Below are 6149 nucleotides of genomic sequence, written 5' to 3'. Positions count from 1 at the left end.
CGAATACTGTGTGTGTATTGTAGTATAAGCTACTTTATACGCATGTAGGCATACGTAAAAGAATATATGAAGTGATAGGTGTTCCTGGTTTATGTGGTAGCTGATACACATGACCAAAGCGCTGTACTTTCATGCAATACGACGACAACATAGATGAGTAATCACTGGACCAATATACGTTCCTAAGCCTGTGATATTAAGGTTAAAAACTTGAGTCCTTGCCTTTGTGAGGGAGACGGTGACCAAGGAAGAACATGCAAATGAGAGACAGAGAGGAGAAGAAGAAGAAGAAGCCAGGCGTGTGCTCGGCACAAGCTTTGTGATGGAGACGGTGTCCAAGGAAGAACATGCAAGTGAGAGAGAGAGAAGCAGCAGCAGCAGCAAGGCGTGTGTTCGGCACAAGTTTTGTGATAAAAATGAACCAAGATCTCACAGCCTTTATAAACTACAAAGAAAAAATAAATCTTTTTTGTCCATTATTATCATGTTTGGACATTGTTGGATGTTTTGTGAGCTGTACCCAACCACCAACCCTTTGCTTGGTTCTCTCTCTCATCTCATCATGGTCAGTATCTTGTGGAAATAATTGTGAATTCCCACAATTTTTTAGGCCCAATTCCAAAAAAATCCCTCAACTTTATACTTCGGCTTGCTCATAATAAACCAAGAAAATCTGGGTAGAGGCCAAAAAACCGATGGCCCATACCAACTTAATTTCATTGTATATATGCACCCATATGCCCTAAAAGCTAAGAGAGTAGAGCCAAAGAGAGAGTTCATTGTTGTAAAGACAAGTTGTGGTCGAAGATGAACTATAAAAAATTGGGCCCAATTCCAAAAAAAACCCTCAACTTTATACTTTGTCCTAATTATATCCTGAACTTTTTTTTGTCTCAAGAAAAATCACAAACTTTTATCCAAGTCCCAAATCTACCCAACCGTTACAAATCCGTCCATTTAACGTCAGAAAAAAAAAAAAAAAAACAAACAAACAAACAGAGAACCGGGAAGGAGCGGCGGCCAAGCCTTCGCCGGTGGCCGCCGCCACAGCCGCCTGGAAGGAGCGGCGGCCCTCGCTTGGGCCTTCCCGAGGGCCGGCGACCCTTGCCGCCCCGGCGAGTAGCCGGCGAGGGCGCGCAGCCCCCGATCCGGGGCGAGGGTCGCGCCTCCCCCAGATCGGGGTCGCATACGCCTCGCGGCCTTCGGCCGGGCCTTCCCGAGGGCCGGCGACCTGCGCGCCCCTGGCGAGTCGCCGGCGAGGGCGTGCAGGCCCCGATATGGGGCGAGGGTTGCGCCTTCCCCAGGATCGGGGCTGCACGCCTCGCCGGCGACTCGCCCAGGGCCGGCGAGGGTCGCCGCCTTCGGGCCGGGCCTTCTCTAGGGCCGCCGACCCTCGCCGGCCCGGGCGAGTCGCCGGCGAGGGCGTGCGCCCCGATCTCGGGGGGAGGGTCGCCTCGCCCAGATCGGGCCGCACGCCCTCGCCGGCGAGTGGTCGCCGGCCTTCGGCTGGGCCTTCCCGAGGGTCGGCGACCCTCGCCGCCCGGGCGAGTCGCCGGCGAGGGTCGCCGGCCCTCGGGAAGGCCCAAGCGAGGGCAGCCACTCCTTCCCGGCGGCTGTGGCGGCGGCCACTGGCGAAGGCTTGGCCGCCGCTCCTTCCCGGTTCTCTGTTTGACTTGGTTATTTTGGGGTTATGATTTAATCTTATAGACGAGTTGAAGATGAGCTGTACAAGGAGCTAGAGGACAAAAGTGGGCTCCGAGATGAAGACTTCGGAAGCTACTTTCATTTTTCCTCTAACAATATATCGTCTTAGAAGATTTGATAGGCCATTTTTTTTTTTACGACGGAGATATTACTAGCTGTTAAAAGTTTGGCACAAAAGTTTAATTTATCATGCTTGAGGAAATTACATGTATATAAATTTAATAGAAACTCTATAGACAAGCGATAACCTAACACTTTAAAGACACAAAGGGTAAAATTATCATTCTTGATTCTTCTTTGAAGTGAAAGTGATTTTGAGATTAATTGCTACGTGAAATCTCCAAATATAAGGTTCTTCTTTTATTTTCAATGAGTAAACTAATTACCCTTTATTACAATACTCAATCAAATGTGGGAGGGCAATTGCCAAAGATAATTAGTGAACTCTTGATCTTTTACTTTATACCCCCATGTAGTTGAGCAGTACATGGGCATGATAGGGGGATAAAGAACAATATATGTGCATTATTCATCTTTCTCTTTGAGTGTGAAATGAGATTATTCTTTTGACCAAAAAAATTCTCTCTTTTTCAAGTAGACCCCATGATTGGAGACTTTTGGATCAGTAATTCGATCGTTCACAATTTAAAGAGAGAAAGATCGACGGCACATTTTCTCCATCTCTCATGATTGCTCTCCCTTTGTCAACAACTTGATGTTGCAGTTGACTTTTCCATATGGTAATTTCGTACGACATTCCTATTCCCAATTTCTTATGCAATCCATACCTACACGAACTAGCTAAGCTTTGGCGCTACACCAACGCAATTTTAGCTAGCATGCCTATACTTCAATGATCCTTTGAGAAGATGACCTAATTGGTTTCCCAAAAAAGGAACTCTTTTTTTAATTTTTGCTCGCCATTGTGTGTACAAGTTATGTGTTGCAGACCAAACTTATAGCATTTGGGATGCGCACATAGAATTGCATGTTAGGTTGCCTAAAGTCTTTCTCATGAAACTAGACACCCAACAATTAGATTGACATTCATTTTAAGTTTTTAGATCATCTGACGGTACTTTCACAAAATTTTACATTGTACCAGGCTGGATAAGAGACTCGGTGTTCTAGACTTTCACCCTTATTTATCTTCCCATTTTCAATTGGATTTTCAAGGTTTAGTCTTTGGCACAAATCACGGCCTTTATATGCATGAAAAAATAACATATGTTAGTCATATGACTGACGAGGGATAATTGAGTCATATCGTGCTTCATGATATGCATCCCAATTCACTTTTATGTTTGAACTTAAAAAACTCTCTTTCCTTGTAAACCGGTTTTTTCATGTGTCATTTGTCATGTGGCGTGACGTGACTATCACATAAAATACTTTTTCGCATGCATCGGGAAGTTTAGAATATTTAAACATTTAGAGCACTTAAACTTTAGGTAACGCATTAATCTAAGATGTTAATTAAGCTTCTTGATATTTAAGTTGGGGATGTTTTAGTATTTACCTTCATCATCCATGTAGTAGGGCCAACAGTAAATTATACTAATTGAGCCCCCAAATTGAGTGAGGTTCCATTCAGTTGGTCCGCATAGCGCACAATAATGAAATAATTAAACATGATAAGGTTATAGCCTAATTAAAAGTAAATTGGATGTTGATTCTTTCAATTTCCAACTATGTTGATCATCTTCAACTCTCACGAGAAAAATACCGAAAAAAGTCTTACACCTATTCTGCGGAGGCTCAGTCCCAAACCTTTGAATTTGGCTAATTTAGTCATATACCTTTCAACGATTTACAAATGAAATCCTTCCGACTGGTAATCGCTAATGTGGACGACAACAATCCTAAGTTGCACGATCGGCGTTGACTTTGACAATTTTTTCAATTTCCTTAAGTTTTTATGAATTTTTTTTTGTTTTTTGTTTTCTTCTTTTCTTTATTTTATTTCCAAATCTGGGCCGGCGAGGGCAAGGCGTCACGACCCTTGCTGGACATGGGCGAGGGCCTTCATGCCCTTGTTGGCCATAGGCAAGGGCATTGGCATTCACCAAAATCCAAGCATGGGCCGCAATGCCCTCTTCCAAACCAAGTGAGGGCGTTGCGGTCCTTGCTTAGATCTAGGTGAGGGCTGTGAGTCACTCGTTTGTGGCTTGTGAGGGTGTGGAGGCTCTCGCTTGTGGCTAGCAAGGGTGTCACCGGGGCCTCATCGGCTGGAAACCCAACAACGGAAAAAAGAAAAGAAAAGAAAAAAGGAAAAATGAAAAAAAAAGGAAAATTCAAAATTTTTAAATTGCAAAAATTATCCACACCACCTCCAAGCATGCCACATGAGATGGTCGACTTCATCGTCAGCGATATCCAACCAAAATTAGCCAAAAAGAGTTCATTGACAAATAAATCAAAAGATTTATGACAAAATTGACAAAATTGAAAGGTTTGAAACTGAATTATTAACCAAATAATAAGTTTGGAACTTTCATGGTAATTTCCCTAAATCTTGCATCGGGACATCTTCCAATTTCTTTACCAAACCCAGCTTCATTATCAAGCTTCATTGCCAAGTCTAATGTGCATCACGACCAGAAGTTTGAATGGCTTTGTCTTTGAACATATAGATTACGCGTTTGTTGGATTGCTGTGAAGTCAAAGTCCTCTAATTGAGGTGGATATAATTCGAGATTTTTATTAGATCCACGGCTGGCGTAATACATAAACTATACATTTGCCGTTGAATGATTGACATGTGGAATAATTTGGTTACGATGGAAGAACTAAGGATAATCCGATAATTCAAAAGTGTGAATCTTTAGGTATCTCATTTTCAATTTTAACGCGTTTTAGAAAGAAATTCCAGCAATTTTTTGTACTTTGATTCTCGGCGCATGACTTGGGCTTGTTGTCTTGTCGTTGGCCAACACTAAGGCAGAGAAAACTAGGAAATCAGTCCACGGCAAAGGAGGCTAATATTTCTTCATGTTATCCCCTCGTACCTGTTGACACCTAAATTTTGGCGACCCGGTTAGTTGTTCGTTGCATAAAAATTAGGGATCGATCCCGATCCCTAGAAAAAATATTAGTTAAATTGCATATAGATTAGGAGCATTTGCATTAGTAATTAGGCTCATATAGTTGCATTTGCATTGGACCGGCGAGGTATGGACTTAAGTGAATGGTTTTGAGCTTAATTGATTGGACTCAGCCCAAAAGATTAAACGCTTGTCCAAGTCCATTGAATACATTTATGGCCGAAATTTGCATTATAGAGCAAATTGGAATAATTGAATTATCGAATTATTAAATAATATACTTGGAAGATAATTCATATTATTTTGTGAATATTCAGCTAGAAAAAATAATGAGAAAATTGCCTAAGTTGAGTATCAGAATTAAGAAATAATATATCTTGGCTCTTGCAAGATAATCCTGACTAACTCTTATAAATAGATGTGTTAGGGTTCGCAATAGGAGGAGGCCACACAATTGAGAGTACATGGCCACAAGGGTGAGAAGAGAAAAGCGTGAGAGAGAGAGGTTCACGTTTGAAAAAGAAGAGAAGTTCTCTCCTCCCGCGGTGGTTCCTCCGGTGCTTGGCAACCATCCATCATCGCCGCGCCAACACGTCCATCGTTCAAGAGATTTGGCCATTGAAGACCCACTGCCAAAGCAATAAAATCTAGTCAATAGTAGACATGGTCAAGCGGTAGCTTTTGTCCTTGGTGATCTCTGTGCAAAAGATAGAAGAGAGGAAAGGAGAAGAAGACAAAGGAGCGAGGCTTTTTCTTCATGGTCTCGGCCCCCGCTCGCTACAACATTGGATCCAATTTTCACGTGCTCAACAATTCGAAGATTCTATCTTTGGCTGGTCACCCTCGTATTCTCGCCGATTATTTTGGGATCGATTCCTTGACTTTCGGTTCGAGAAAACGAGGCCACCATGACGCCGTCGACTGCCTGCCGTCAGCCACCGTCTCGATCTCGTCGAGTTCGAAATTGGAAACACTATCCAAGTGATATTGCGAATTACGTAAGAATCTTCATTAATTCGATTTTCGTATATTTTGTTGCCTAATTTGTGAAATTGCAGTATTGTTTGAATCTTCGAATATTATTCATATCTATGAAATCCTCAAGTAGCATTTAAATTAGGAATTATTTCCTAATTTCACAACGCGCATATGATCGACTATTCGATTTCATGCCCGAAATATGACTCGTAATTGTACGAAAAATCGTCAATCCGATCTCCCGCCCGAGATATGATTCGCGATTGTGCGGAAGATTGGCCAATCCAATCCTCATGCTCGAGATATGATTCGTCAATCTATTGTTTCTAAATTTTAAATGGATACATATAATATTTCTTGTGATTGGGTGTCGTGTTCATTCCATTGCTATTTCTTTCCGTCTTTTGTTTGAATTGAATTGAT

This window comes from Syzygium oleosum, unplaced genomic scaffold (assembly GCF_021117445.2).
Source record: "Syzygium oleosum isolate NSW1041296 unplaced genomic scaffold, Sole_v2.1 Sole_v2.17, whole genome shotgun sequence".
Lineage (NCBI taxonomy): Eukaryota > Viridiplantae > Streptophyta > Magnoliopsida > Myrtales > Myrtaceae > Syzygium > Syzygium oleosum.
The sequence above is the reverse complement of the archived record's forward strand: the minus strand, read 5'-3'. Positions refer to the sequence as shown.